This window comes from Panthera pardus, unplaced genomic scaffold, assembly GCF_024362965.1.
Source record: "Panthera pardus isolate Hobbes unplaced genomic scaffold, ASM2436296v1 HiC_scaffold_21, whole genome shotgun sequence".
In the NCBI taxonomy this organism is placed as follows: domain Eukaryota; kingdom Metazoa; phylum Chordata; class Mammalia; order Carnivora; family Felidae; genus Panthera; species Panthera pardus.
The window spans coordinates 65,749,879-65,764,681 of record NW_026526777.1 but is presented as its reverse complement, the minus strand read 5'-3'; the positions used below and the strand labels follow the sequence as shown (position 1 = coordinate 65,764,681).

Sequence of the window (14,803 nt, the reverse complement as noted above, 5' to 3'; positions counted from 1 at the left end):
CCAGCAAACGTACGGCAATGTCTGAAGACATTGTGACTTGGGCGATGCTACTGCCATCTAAAGGGTAGAAGCCAGGGCACCTGGGTGGCTCAGTTGGTTAAGCGTCTGACTTCGGCTCAGGTCATGATCTCACAGTTCGTGGGTTGGAGCCCTGCGTCGGCTCTGTGCTGACAGCTCAGAGCCTGGAGCCTGCTTCAGATTCTGTGTCTCCCTCTCTCTCTGCCCTCCCCCCTCTTGTGCTCTGCCTTTCTCTCAAAAATAAAGAAACATTTAAAAAAAGTTTAAAGGGTAGAAGCCAAAGAAGCAGCTAAGTAGCCCTACAAGGCATCAGACACCCACCCCCCCCCCCCCACATCACCGAATCAGCTGGTCCAAAATGTCAACAGTGCTGCTCTTTAGAAACCCTGCTCTAGATTCAGGTTTCTTCATCTGTAAGAGGAGAGGTTTGGATTAGGTCATTAAACAAAAAAAAATTATGGGCACAAAATTCTGAAATGTACATGAAATCTTGGGGGAAGTATACACTTCTATATTAAATTTAGACATGAATCGGGGCGCCTGGGTGGCGCAGTCGGTTAAGCGTCCGACTTCAGCCAGGTCACGATCTCACGATCTCGCGGTCTGTGAGTTCGAGCCCTGCGTCAGGCTCTGGGCTGATGGCTCGGAGCCTGGAGCCTGTTTCCGATTCTGTGTCTCCCTCTCTCTCTGCCCCTCCCCCGTTCATGCTCTGTCTCTCTCTGTCCCAAAAATAAATAAAAAACGTTAAAAAAAAAAAAAAATTTAGACATGAATCACATCATAAATGATGCTGAGAAGCACAAATTAATTGCCCAAAGGATACACGTGTAAATACAGTGGCTCGTATCAGTCACAACAAGGGGCTGTGTCTTTGTGGCTAAGGCAGTCCCTTATGCTACAAAGATGTGAGAAACAGCACGGTGTCAACCCCTGGCCCAACAAGGCATGCATTTAGAGGGCAGGAAAAAATCCCCAGGTTTCAAATCTCAGGCTTCTGCTTAGGAGCGTCTGGTGGGAAGTGAAAGGTACAAACTCCTCTTTGTCTAAACAACATGCCAAACAGAGAAAGACCAGAAATGGGTTTTTTAGAGGAGCACCCCCTTTCCCAAGCCCTAAAGGAGTGCCAGCTCTAGGGTCAACGTAACAAGGCAGAAGAGTCCTGGGAAGGCTCCAGAGAAACCTCTTCGATGCCCAGACACTTGGCATGCAGGCTCGGAGGTGGCCAGGAGGCACTCTGGCCGTGACTTGTGACAATCAGCTCACACTGTCAGCATGACTGTCACACGAAGGCCGGTATCTCAGGTCTTTTTGGATTCATCCCTAAGAAGGTCCCTAAGTCCTCACAAAGAAAAGTGACAGCAAGGTGCGTGGGCGGCTCAGTTGGTTAAGCGTCTGACTTCAGCTCTGGTCATGATCTCACGGCTGGTGGGTTCGAGCCCCGCATCGGACTCTGTGCTGACAGCTCAGAGCCTGGAGCCTGCTTTGGATCCAGTGTCTCCCTCTCTCTCTCTCTGCCCCTTCCCCACTCACACGCTGTCTCTTCTGTCTCTTAAACATAAATAAACATTTAAAAAAAATTTTTTTAAGAGAGAAAAGTGACAGCAAATATGGTCCCTGGGCACAGCGGGGAACTAAGGAGAAAGGGAAAAGGGAAAATGACACGCCGCTGGGACAGAAGAGTGACGTGTCGCTAACTCCAGGCCTTCTTCGGGGAAGGGCTAGATTGCCTGGCGATGCCTGCCTGGCCTCCCCAGGGTAACCTGTGCTTACAGACCTCAGGCTGCATTTTTATAATCCACCCTGTAATGTTCAGGTTGGGGGAAAGGGGGCGCACGAGAGCCACATGGGCTTCTCAAAGGTCAGGGCTCTGGAGGGGTGTCGGCAATCCTGAGTCCCTGGTGTGTGTGGGGCTGCTCCCTCAACCCCAGGTCTGGTGAGACGTTCCCTGGCTTTGCAACATCTGCCATGGTCTCAAGGGTACGCGGGAAGGGAAGGACACGATCTACGTAGACAGCGCTTGGACCCGACCCGTGTGTGAGGGGCCCTGGCCAGGCACAGGGAAGTGGCATGGGATTGTTCAGGCCACAGACTCCCCACTGATGGCCACCTCACTTTCACAGTTTGACAAAAGTCACTCAGGGAAAATGTGACATGGAAGAAAAGGGATAGGAGAGGTGGCCTCCGTCAATGATTGGTTTCCTTCTAGGAACATTTATAAAATTATTATATTAACAGTGCCAATAATGTTATGTATTTTTTTTAAGGTTTATTTTTATTGGGAGCGGGGAAGGCACAGAGAGAGAGAATCCCAAGCATGCTCTGTGCTGTCAGCGCAGAGCAGAAGCGGGGCTCGAAGCCACGAACTGTGAGATCATGACCCGAGCGGAAATCAAGAGTGGGATGCTCAACCGACTGGGCCACCCAGGAGCCCCATGTTATGGATTTTAAATCTTCATTTCCCCAACACCTTCAACCACACGACAAAGTCCTTGTTATTTGAACAAAGTCACTCTCTGAGGGGACAGAGAATGCGAAAAGTTGGACGGTCACCAGCTCCAGGAACCTGACCTGTCTGGGAGTTGGGGCGCAGAAAAAGTGTCCAAAAACATGTCAGTGAGCAAAATCTAACTTCCGTGGAGCCACGAACAGACTATGGCTTTTATTTTTATTTCATATGTTGAAAAAGATGGGCGACAATGGAGTACTACGTGGCAATGAGAAAGAACGAAATATGGCCCTTTGTAGCAACGTGGATGGAACTGGAGAGTGTGATGCTAAGTGAAATAAGTCACACAGAGAAAGACAGATACCATATGTTTTCACTCTTATGTGGATCCTGAGAAACTTAACAGAAACCCATGGGGGAGGGGAAGAAAAAAAAAAAAAAAAGAGGTTAGAGTGGGAGAGAGCCAAAGCATAAGAGACTCTTAAAAACTGAGAACAAACTGAGGGTTGATGGGGGGTGGGAGGGAGGGGAGGGTGGGTGATGGGTATTGAGGAGGGCACCTGTTGGGATGAGCACTGGGTGTTGTATGGAAACCAATTGACAATAAATTTCATATATTGAAAAAAATAAATAAATAAATAAATAAAATTAAATTAAATTAAAAAAAAAAAAAAAGAAAAAGATGTGCGATTGAGAATTTCCCTCCAAACATCGCAGTTTCTGATGTCACCATTCTCTGAGAAGGATAGTGGTGACGTGCAAGGACAAGGGAAAGGCATGTCTGGGGCACTGCCCCCCTCACACCCATGATGCTGGGGTGGACGGCACCTCCCCTGACCTTTGCCACTTCTGCAAGGGAAGTCGCTGGTCCCGCCACAAAACAAGAGGGGCAAAAGGTGGGCTAGAGGCAGCCTGACCTCCTGAATCTTAGCGGTGAGCTGTACTGGCCTTGGCCACATCCCGCTGTCCCTCGGGGGCTCCTTCTCCAGCCACTGCAGGGGTCTCTCCCTGGCCTCAGACCACTATTGAGGTTTGACCTAAAACTGGCCCCAAACCAAAGCACGTCCATCTTCATTCTCAGAAAGAACCTTCTAGGAGAAACTGGTGTATTTTTTTTCCCGCCTCAGCCAATTTTCATTAAGAGCAAACCTGAGTGGGGAGGGCTCAGTGAGACAGCAAATAAAAGAAAGCATCAGTGATGAAATGATACAGAAGCAAGTGTTCTCAGGGGAAGAAGAATCGTCATTCGTTCATTTCAAAAGCACGGTGGCCTCGGCAAACTTTGGGGCCTTCTCGGGACAAAGACACAGTTTGCGTCCGTGAGTGCCACTTGTCGTAACCCCAGACCTTGGCACGGCCCAGACCTTTGTTGCTCTTCTGTGTTCCTGGGGTTTCCTTTTGGTTTGAGCATTTCATTCCGTGCATTTTTCAGTTCTCCCTCCTCAGGAACTGGGTGAGGTGTGGAGGTTCTGTCCACGGGTCCACTGAGACGCATTGTATGTGACAGAACCAGGCAGCCAGCGGGAAGAGGGGAGGGTGTCTCCTCGGCTTCTGTATCAGGTAGGAGCCCTTTCCCACAGAGGAGGCTGGGCCAGCTTCTCACGGAGCACACACAGCTGAGCCGCACAAGGGCCTTATCACGGGGTCACCTTTTGGTCCGATGGGCATTTCACAGGGTCACACCGTGTAAAAATAAACATGTGGCATTTGTATGTGACCTGTCTTCGAAATAAACTTGGGGGGTGAGACGGGCCAGGGTGAGGACTGAAGGGTAGTACTGTTATCAAGAGATTAGTTTCATATTTCATATTTAATGTTTCATTTTTGTTATATCTGTTTTTTATTATTTTTAAAATATTTATTTATTTTGAGAGAAAAAGAGAGCGAGTGAGCACAGGAGGGGCAGAGAGGCGGGGAGGAGAGAATCCCAGGCGAGAGCCTGATGTGGGGCTTGAACTCACGAACCCTGAGATCAGGACCTGAGCCAAAACCAAGAGGCGGATGCTTAACCAACTGAACCACCCAGGTGGCCCCATATTTCGTTTTTTAAATTTTGCCTTTAGCTTTCTGAGATAAAATTCACATAACATGACATTTCCCATTTGAACAGGGACGATTCAAGGGGTTTTCCAAAAAAAGTCACTTAGAATACTACGCAACCATCACCTACTCCCTAATCCTGGGACATTTCTATCCCCCCGAAAGAAATCCTACTTCTTTTTTTTTTTCCTTTTCTTTGCTTTTTTCTTTTGTGGAGCAGAGGGAGAGAGAGAGAGAATCTTAAGTAGGCTCTGACACGGGACTCGATCCCATGACCCTGGGACCATGACCTGGGCCAAAATCAAGAGGTGGACGCCCAACCGACTGAGCCACCCAGGTGCCTAATCCAGTTCCTTTTAATAGTCCCCCCCCCCCAACCCCCACGCCCAACTCCTTGGCAATCACTGCTCCACTTCCTGTCTCTGAGGTTATGCCAGGTTATGCCCACGAATGAGTGCTCAGAGGGAATTCTAAGTGGTTGCAGCAGTGACATCCTGGGAACAGTGACAGGCAAAGAGGGGGCGGGACGGTGGACAGCTCTTGAGGGTTTGGGCCCATGGGAGGGTCCTCCACAGGGTTAGCGATGGTCACGGTGCCAGCACACATGAGTCTGTGCCTGAAAACAGTCAGCGGAGCAACACAAGTGTGCCCAGCCTCCTTTTCAGGGCCACACCCTCAAACCAGCCACGCCTGTCCCCACAAATTCCCATGACCAGTCCAGGGCTGAGTGGTAAATCCCCAGGACCTCAACACCCTCAGTATCTGAAATACGAAAATGTCCCCTACCTCCTCCTGTTTCCAAAAGTGATGACTGCCATGGGAGTCACAGCCAAGTGTGAGAGGGGATATGGAACGTTCTGGGCCAATGACAAAAGGTAAATCAATCCAGCCTGCCCAAGGCCGACTGCTCTTACAGGAATGGAGCAGGAGCCCGTCCTGTCTGTTGGAGCCGGTACCCAGGCCCTCGTCTCGCAACCTTTTCAAAGCCAGGCCACGAGACCTGGGCTTTCTACACATTTGCCACACTTGTCATACTCAGCAGATAAAAGCTATTCCCAGAGGATGTCGTTCTAACAGAATTCTCCATTGTGAGGGCCACCAGCACCCTGATCTTGTCTCGATCAAGGTGGCATCGAGAGGGAAGCCAGCCATCGTATCTGTCATTTGGACCATCAGCCCTTTTGACGGTGGATACCTCTCTGAGAGGCTGGCTCTTCCCAGTGCGGGATTTCTCGCCAGGAAGTCACTTTCCTGTATCTACCAGGGGCAGAGATGGGATGAATGTCCACGGAGGGTGTGATCAAGAGATTCACAAAGGAATCTGTGTAAGTGCACTGGAGACTCCCTAGTAACCTCTGACCAAAGGTAGTGCCCCGGCCTCTGAGAGACAGAAGACGCGGCCACGTAGAATCCGTTGGGTACACAGTGAGCAGATCAGAATGACTCCTCTCCTGAGCTGCTGCTTATTTTCCTAAAACCAAGAGAAAGGCTTGATTAATTCTGCTACTGAAAGTGTTTGGAGAGGCGAATCAAAGGCAGGCAAAAGCTACTGGACACGCACCTTTCAAGAAAAGCCAATCGGGATGGAATTATGGAACGTTCTACCCCGTATCATCCCATCTGCAGAGCAAGAGTAGAGCAGGATGATGAACAGGCTCTATCTACCCAGACGTCACACAGATCTGCTCCTCCCTCTAGGGGTCAGATAATTTTTCACAACTGGGCGGGTCTCTCACAGTCCATGATGTTTTTTTATGTTTATTTATTTATATTTTATTTTTACCGTGTATTTATTTTTGAGACAGAGCGCTAGCAGGGGAGGGGCAGAGAGAGAGAGACACACATACACAGAATCCGAAGCAGGCTCCAGGCTCCGAGCTGTCAGCACAGAGCCCGACGCTGGGCTCGAACCTACAAACTGCGAGATCACGACCTGAGCCAAAGTTGGACGCTTAACTGACCGAGCCACCCAGGCGCCCCTTATGTTTATTCATTTTTGAGAGAGGGGGGAGAAGACAGAGTGGGAGCAGGGGAGGGGCAGAGAGAGGGGGAGACACAGAGTCCCAAGCAGGCTCCAGGCTCCGAGCTGTCAGCACAGAGCCCAACGCGGGGCTTGAACTCATGGACCGCAAGATCAAGACCTGAGCCAAAGTCAGGCGCATAACCAACTGAGTCACCCAGGTGCCCCGTAGTCAACAGTGTTTATTTGGAAGCAGTGTGGTGTCGTGGTATAAACACAGGCAGGAATTGTGGGTGGGTGCCCCAAATAGTCCCAACACCATTATTTCCCACCCCTAGGTACATTACTGATGTCAAGTGACACAGCTCCTGTAGGATGAAGGGTTAAGTGCAGAACCTTCTACATGATGTGATGGGTGCTTACTGGATGTCTTATTGAGGAACTGAATTACATGAACGAATATGGTTCACATCAACAAATATGGTTCTTTGTCATCGAAGCACTTAGTCTTACTGGGGAGAAGGGCATGACAGAAACTAAAGAGGACATGATGTGAGGTTGTTACTTTATTCCATGAAAATGTGGATTATAATGCAGGGAGTATTATCATTCAACTGGATATATTTTTAGTTATTATGATAGGTTTTAAATCTAGGTATAACAGGGGTGCCTGGGTGGCTCAGTCATTTAAGCATCTGACTCCTGATTTCAGCTCAGGTCATGGTCTCACGGTTTGGGAGTTTGAGCCCCGTGTTGGGCTCTGGGCTGACAGTGTGGACCTGCTTGGGATTTTCTCTCTCCATCAACCTCTGCCCCTCGCCCCCTGCTCATGCTCTCTCTCAAAATAAATAAATAAACTTAAAAAAAATAAAATGAAATTTAGATATAACAAACAGAGCCTCAAAATTACTTATAGTAAGGTTTGATGAAAACTGGAAAGTGATGTGAATATGGCATTACAAGTATGGATATGTTGCCCCAGTTGGCAAACGGACCAGGACATTCTGGGGAACACAAAACAAAAGAATTTCAGTTTGAGCTTTCACGGACTTGTGAGCTGACATTTCATGACTGCATGACACTGAGACAGAAATACAGATTCATACAACCATAGGTCTACCGCAGACAAAGGACCACAGTCCAAAAACAAATATTGAGAGCTTTTGTGAGTTAGCATCATGGTGTGAGGGCACAAATGCGTTAAGAAATCTCTGCAAAGCCTTTCCTGCCCCAAGCAGTGTGGTATGTCCTCGGCTCTGTGCCCAAAACTCATGGGGGTTGCCCAACAAATGGAGCACAGTCCCAAGATCCCAAAACTCGGGGAAGATATCAAGGAAGAGGGAAAACTGGCACCTGGATGGTCATGTAGGACACCAATGTCACAGTCCAGGCATGAGGTGATGAAAGTCCCAGCTGGTGACACTGGAAGTGGACAGAAAGAAACAGACGCAGGCAACCTCATAAGGAAAAAGTTAGCAGCGTCTGGCGATGGAGTAAATTCATGATGAGTAGAAGAGACACAAAAATGACACTGAAGTTTCAAACCCAGCTTGCGTGATCCCCCGACATCCTTGGAATTTCGGTGTTCTCATCTATAAAGCGGAAATTAAACACATCTGCCCCTAATTAACTCATAGGTTTGTCTCAAGGGAAAGACAAATGATCACGTGAAAGTGCCCAGAAAAGACAAAAGAACCTTCGACTATTCTAGAAGCCCCTGGCTGAATTCTTCAGTTCTCTCCAAGGGGAGATTTTCCTTAAGGTCCAGTGGGATGATCTGGGAAGACAGTCAATACACAGCAGAGTACCTTATACAAAGAGAAAGAAAGAGAACTTCAGTGATCATTTGCCTAATCCTCCAGCTCGAAAATCAAATTCAATTTCCAGGGATGAGCCTGTACCTTCCCTGGTGGGCTCTCTCAGCATTTACTCCCTGCCTGCAAGGAATAATCTCTTCTTCACACCCAGCTGTCTCGACACACCTTAACCCTGTTTCCCATCTTAGTTCAGTGTGCACGCAGCAAACCAACAATCTTCACCTTCTTGCTAATGGGGGGGGGGGGGGGGGCGGGGAGCCAAGAACTAGATCTCCAGTTCTAACATCGCTCATACTGCGTTCCTCTTGTATTCGCTCCGGTTCAACTCAATTCAAAAGCACAGCCTGGATGGAGAGCTTGAAAACTCTCAAGAGATCGTGAAACTCTTGGGATTATGATTCCCCATATCCTCGACCCCTGCTGTGACACCAAGGGAAGAAGAATCTGAATATGCGGGGGAGACGCAAAAGAAATGAATTCCCCATGACCTCGGTGTCTTTTAAGCACTCCCTCGAGGAAACTCCATGAGCCCCTGTGACCAGAAGGACCAGAGTATGATGTTGCTGGTCTGGACCAACAGCTAGTCCGTGAACGCCCCCACGGACTTCCTGTTCCTGTCCATGCCTTTGCAGACAGCCAGGAAAGTGCCTCTGACTGTGTGATGTTTCACACACCTTTCAAGCCTTTTTGTAGGCTTTGAGGGTGCATTTCCCTTTGAATTCTGACCGAAGACTCTTGATTCTGGTGAAAATTAAAAAAAAATTTTTTTAAATGTTTTATATATTTTTGAGACAGAGAGAGAGAGACAGAGTGTGAGCAGGGAAGGGGCAGAGAGAGAGGGAGACACAGAATCCGAAGCAGGCTCCAGGCTCCGAGCTGTCAGCCTGATACAGGGCTCGAACCCACGAACTGTGAGATCGTGACCTGAGCCAAAGTCGGACGTTCAGCCGACTGAGCCACCCAGAAGCCCCTAGATGACAACTTCTGAACACAGAATGACAGCAAAGAAGAGAGATCAATGGCATCCCCCTAGTCCCCGCTGCCCAACCCTGTCCTACTTGCCCTTTCAGTGCTTAAAGGAAGAACTTTGTCCTGAAATCTAGCCATGCCACATCCCCAAACTTGGAGGAGGCCGACTCATGGGGAGCCACTCTGCGAATAAGCCAGGTTTCCAGTTTCTTCACGGTGCACCACAGAATTATGGCTACAGTTTGGTTTGCAAGTATGCAAGAAAGCCCTCCCATCCCAAACGCCTCTGTAACTACAGCCTGCGTTCCTGCCGCTGGCCAGCCCTGCACGCCCCTGGAGGCCACGATGAAATGTCAGCAGGAGAGGTCACTTCCAGCCATTGTCCCTCTCCCGCGGACCTATCAGCAGCTCCTGGTGACAGGAGGGGAGAAGGGTGCTCTGAGGAGGAATGGCAAGTCCGCCACCTCGCCGTTGGGGGAGGTGGGACCCTGGGGCACAGCTCCGTCCCGCCGCGCGGTGAAAAGGCGGCCAAATGAGAAGCCTTGAGAACAGCTCCTGAAGACCTAAAAGGGTCACTTCTGTGGAAACTCCCCTGTAAGGAAAGCTCTTCCACGATGGAATAAATCAGGAGCAGGAGGAGCGTTGCTATGCCACAGTCCACCCAGCAGCATCTGGAACGTCTCCTGGGGAAATATTAATGGCCGGCCTTTACAGTCTGCCTATTTCCACAGTCTGGGCTGCAGAGACAGTAAACGTGGACTGTGCCCTAAGACGGGAGCCAGCTGATTAATCACCAGTTGCTGCTTCTGACCCTTCGCCCTAGCTGGGGGGGCAGGGCTCTCTGCTCCAGAAGCCATGACCCTGTGCTCTTGGGTAAAGAAGGAAGTTTGAGAAACCAGTGGGTTGCACTTGAAAGCTTTTGCTTTGGAGGAAGAGAAGTAATAATACTTTTGTTTTTAAGCTTATTTCTTTTGAGAGAGAGAGAGAGAAAGAGAGAGAGAGAGCAAGGGAGGGGCAGAAAGAGAGGGAGAGAGAATCCCAAGCAGGCTCCATACTGCCATCGCAGAGCCAATGCAGGGCTCGATCTCATGAACCTTGAGATTCTGACCTGAGCCAAAATTAAGAGTCAGCTGCTTAACTGTCGGAGCCACCCAAGCACCCTGAGACGTAAAAATACTTTTGCCCTTAATTTCTTTATTTTTCCTCCTAAAGATCATCTTAGCACAAGCAACGGGATCTAACCATTTGATACTTATTCACTCATTCACTCCTTCGTTCATTCACATCTTACCTTACCCTAGAAAGGACTTCACATAGTGATCACAGTTATCACCTAAATTGCCATTGACCCAGAAGGACTAGGGATCGGTGGGCGGAGCCTGGGGTCAGAGGTAGTACCTGCCAGTGAGGCAGGTGGGGTAAAAGCGATCTGGAAAGCAGAGAGTCAACACAACCGAATGCCGTGCTCCTCTCACATCTGGTCTGGGGCTGGCCAGGATGGTGAAAAGGGGGCATTGACCTTCTGTGGAAAACGCACCATCAATCCGCATGAACTAGGAGCCTCTTCTCTCTTCTCTCCTCTGCTCCTTGTAGGTCTCTTTCAGAGGGGGTACAACAATGTTTGCTCGTATTGCTGTCATGCCCATAACTTCTCACCCGATCCAGAACACGGAACACTGTACAAACGCCCAGCGAGAGCGCGGCAGACCCTACAGTTCGATGTGCTCCGGGACTGCCAACAGCCAAGCGTTCCCCGCGGTGACAACTGAATTGGCGAAGTATTCCACGGCAGTAAATTCCCAAACCAACTGTGGAAACTCACGTGTTGTTCTTTCTAATGGGATTCTGGAAAGGAGGGCGCTCCCCAAAGCCTGTGACATCTGCCGGGAGGGAAGGGGACGCGCGTGTGCCTTGGGGTCCGGATGTCCATGAAAAAGTCTCCGTTGATGCCTCATCTAAAGATGCACAGCTGGGTTACTGCGGACGGAACTGAACCCAGAGCTTTCAAAAGCTGACGTCTGTCCTCATGCCCGGTAAGGGGGAGGGGCAGCGTCCTGGCATCATGATGGCAGCAGGAGATGATGCAAGCGGGACCTGGTTCAACTCTGGGCTCAGGGGGTATCTTCAGGAAACGACATTTGAATTTTCCTGATTTCTACCTTTAAAAAAAAATTTTTTTTTAATGTCTATTTTTTTTTTTTTTTGAGTGAGAAAGAGAAACAGAGTATGAGCAGGCGAGGGGCAGAGAGAGAGGGAGACACAGAATCCGAAGCAGGTTCCAGACTCTGAGCTGTCAGCACACAGCCCGACACAGGGCTCGAACTCACAGACTGTGAGATCATGACCTGAGCTGAAGTCGGACGCCTAACTGAGTGAGCCACCCAGGCGCCCCCTGATTTCTACCTTTAATAGATGCCTTTCAGGATCTCCCACCAAAGACCTCACAGTCATGCCTTGAACACACATCTGTTGGGTGCCAGTTCCTGTCCTGGGTGCAGGGGGAGGGCAGCAGGAGGCAATGGTTTTTTCATATTTTCCAGAGGAATTCGCTGTCTAATGGGGAGGTTGGACAGGTAATGACACCACCACTTGGTCAGTGCGTACAGAGGGCCACGGGGCACAGCCGAGGGTGACTCACACTCCACCAGGGGACCCTCAAGGACTTCTCCAAGACAAGGGGTTGGCCAGGCAGGGAGCAGAACTCAGGTAAAGGTGCCAGGGTCTCAGCAGCATGCAAACAGATAGATTCCATAGCTGTGTTTACACATGGGGAGGGGACTGGTCATGAGAGACACCGTGGGAATCAGCGTGCACAGAAACTCACAACAAAGCCTCACATCTTGGGGCTCATCGGTGAGGATGTGCCAACATAGCAGACAGACACAACAATGAGATTTTGTTTTAAGTTTATTTGTTTTGAAAGAGAGAGAGTGTGTGAGCAGGGGAGGGGGAGAGAGAGGGAGAGAGAGAGAATCCCAAGCAGGCTTCATGCCGACAGTGAGAACTCATAAACTGTGAGATCATGACCTGAGCCAAAACCAAGAGTAGGACACAACCTACTGAGCCACCCAGCTGTCCCACAGCCATGAGAATTTTGGTAAATATCTCCCTTTTAAGCAATGTGAGCATCTTCCTATTTTAAGGGTACAACCTAAAAATTGCCATTCTTTGCCACAGAGTTGTTTTTTGAAGAGTCTGACTGTTCATTAAGTGTAAAGGGTTAAAGTCATAAACCAAATGACCATGTCCCCTCTCTCTGTAGGATTTCTTTTTTTTTTTTTTTTTTTTAATGTTTATTGTTTTATTTTTGAGAGAGAGAAAGAGAGAGAGACAGTGAGAGCAGGGCAGGGGCAGAGAGAGAGGGAGACACAGAATCCAAAGCAGGCTCCAGGCTCTGAGCTATCAGCACAGAGCCAGATGCAGGGCTCGAACCCACAAACTGTGAGATCGTGACCTGAGCTGAAGAAGTCGGGTGCTCAACCGACTGAGCCACCCAGGTGCCCCTTTCTGTAGGATTTCTGACCTCCGCCCCCATGCTGACCCCTTCACCCTTCCTAATCTCAGCTGGGAGGTGGGGTCATGCCCAAGCTTGGCAGAGGAGGCAGAGGGCAGGGAGGACCCCGTCACGAGTCTGATCTGGCCCCTCCTGAACCTGGCCATCCAGGCATGGACTCACGATCACAGCAGTGCCGGGAGGATGGCTTGGAGGGGGGGTGGTCACGAAGCTCGTGCAGGGGGAGAGGGAGGCCACAGAGAGCTGGGCAAGCCCTCATGTCCCCACTGAACCCCTCCACGACCAGGAACCCTCGGTTAACGGCTCGTTTGTAAACGTTGTGTTGGTCTGTTGTGAGGCTCGGGCGTGTTGACTCCTAGTAAGCCAGAAGGCGCCCACGCGTGCAGCAGTTGGTAACGTGTGCCCAGAAAGATTAGTGATTTCAAGCCAAACCATCAGAGGCAGCCTGATCAGTGCACAGGGCCGGCGGGAGCTGACATTCTGCAGCCAGAGTTGACCCGTGTGATCTCAGGCACAGGAGTCCTTACAACTCAGCTTCCTCATGAGTGAAACGGATGATTTAAATTTTTCTTTTTAATGTTTTATTTATTTTTGAGAGAGAGAGACAGAGTGCGAACAGAGGAGGGGCAGAGAGAGAGGGAGACACAGAATCCGAAGCAGGCTCCAGGCTGAGCTGTCAGCACAGAGCCTGACGCGGGCCTTGAACTCACAAGCTATGAGATCATGACTGAGCTGACGTCGGATGCTTCACCGACTGAGCCACCCAGGTGCCCCTAAAATATGTGATTTAAATGAGTTCATGTATATACATGTATTACGCATGTGTTACGGACTAAATGTTTGTGTCCCCCCCCAGAACTCATATGTTGAAAACCTGGCCCACAATGGTGTTAGGAGGTGGGCCTTTGGGAGGTGATGAGTCATGAGGGCGGTGGGTTAGCGCCACCCCCAGAGAGCCCCCTCACCCTTCCCGCCACGCGAGGACATGGGGAGAAGACGGCGGTCTATGGCCAGGAAGCAGGCTCACACCAGACTCCAGATCTGCCAGCACCTTGATTTTGGACCCCAGCCTGGAGCTGTGGGAAATAAATGTGTGCTGTTTAAGCCCCGCGGCCTGTGGATTGTGTTACATCGGCCCAAACAGACTGACCGTATGCAAATGCATTATGTACATAAACGAGTTAATCCATGCAAACGTTATATATGTATTATGTATGTAAATGAGCTAATATAGGAAACCGCGCCGTGTATGTAAATGAGTTTACGTAGATGTATTATGCATGCAAATGAGCTAATGTATGTAAAGCACTTAGCGCATTTAGCATTATGTAAGTATTAGTGACTATCATTACTACATCAGAAATAGGACCGCTGCCCCCTTTCCGGCCGGGATTCAAACATCACAGAATTACAGAGAACCGTCCAAGTGGTTCTGTGCACCGAGGAGCCTACCGGACCCCTCAGCCACGACAGGTCGCTGACCTGGTTTGTGTGTGCGGCTGAGTCGGCCTCCCTGTCTCACGTCTGCTCTTCTCCCCGGACGAGGAGCATTACACACACCAAATGGCTTCCCTCTGTCGCTGCAGCCGCCCAGGTGGTTCCCCAAATGTCCAACCCTCCCCTCCACCGCTCACTCACCATTGCTGTTTCATTATTAATCAGCCAACATCAAGTTGGAAATCGCTTTGTGCTGCTGGGTTTCAGCACTGCCTCCCGGCCGCTGAATGCCCCTCGTGATAAACAGCCACCCAAAAGCTGGAAAGCTTCCCAGCTCCCCAGAGCACCCAGTGAGCCTGGGGGTGCCGCTCTGGTACCCCCCAAGGGGGCTGGGGCCACCCTCTGTTTATCACGTCTTCATACACCGCTCCCGCTGGCCCACGGGACTAGCAGGGTCCGGCCTGCGTTATACTTGAGCATGGCCCTCCTCGGGGACCGTGATTTTGAAGGTGAGACCCAGTGCACAGGGGAGTCTCGGGGAGGCTACCTGGGCAGAGAGGCTGGTCCCCACGGCCTGGAGCAAACCCTGTGGGGACAGGGAG

The 14,803-nt window shown here is 50.1% G+C and overlaps 1 protein-coding gene across 4 annotated transcripts in view; it reads right to left on the bottom strand.

The window, feature by feature from the left end:
* KIF26B (kinesin family member 26B) overlaps positions 1-14,803 on the bottom strand; it is a 464,452-nt gene that overhangs the window by 104,785 nt on the left and 344,864 nt on the right. The gene's annotated exons all lie outside the window — the stretch shown is intronic.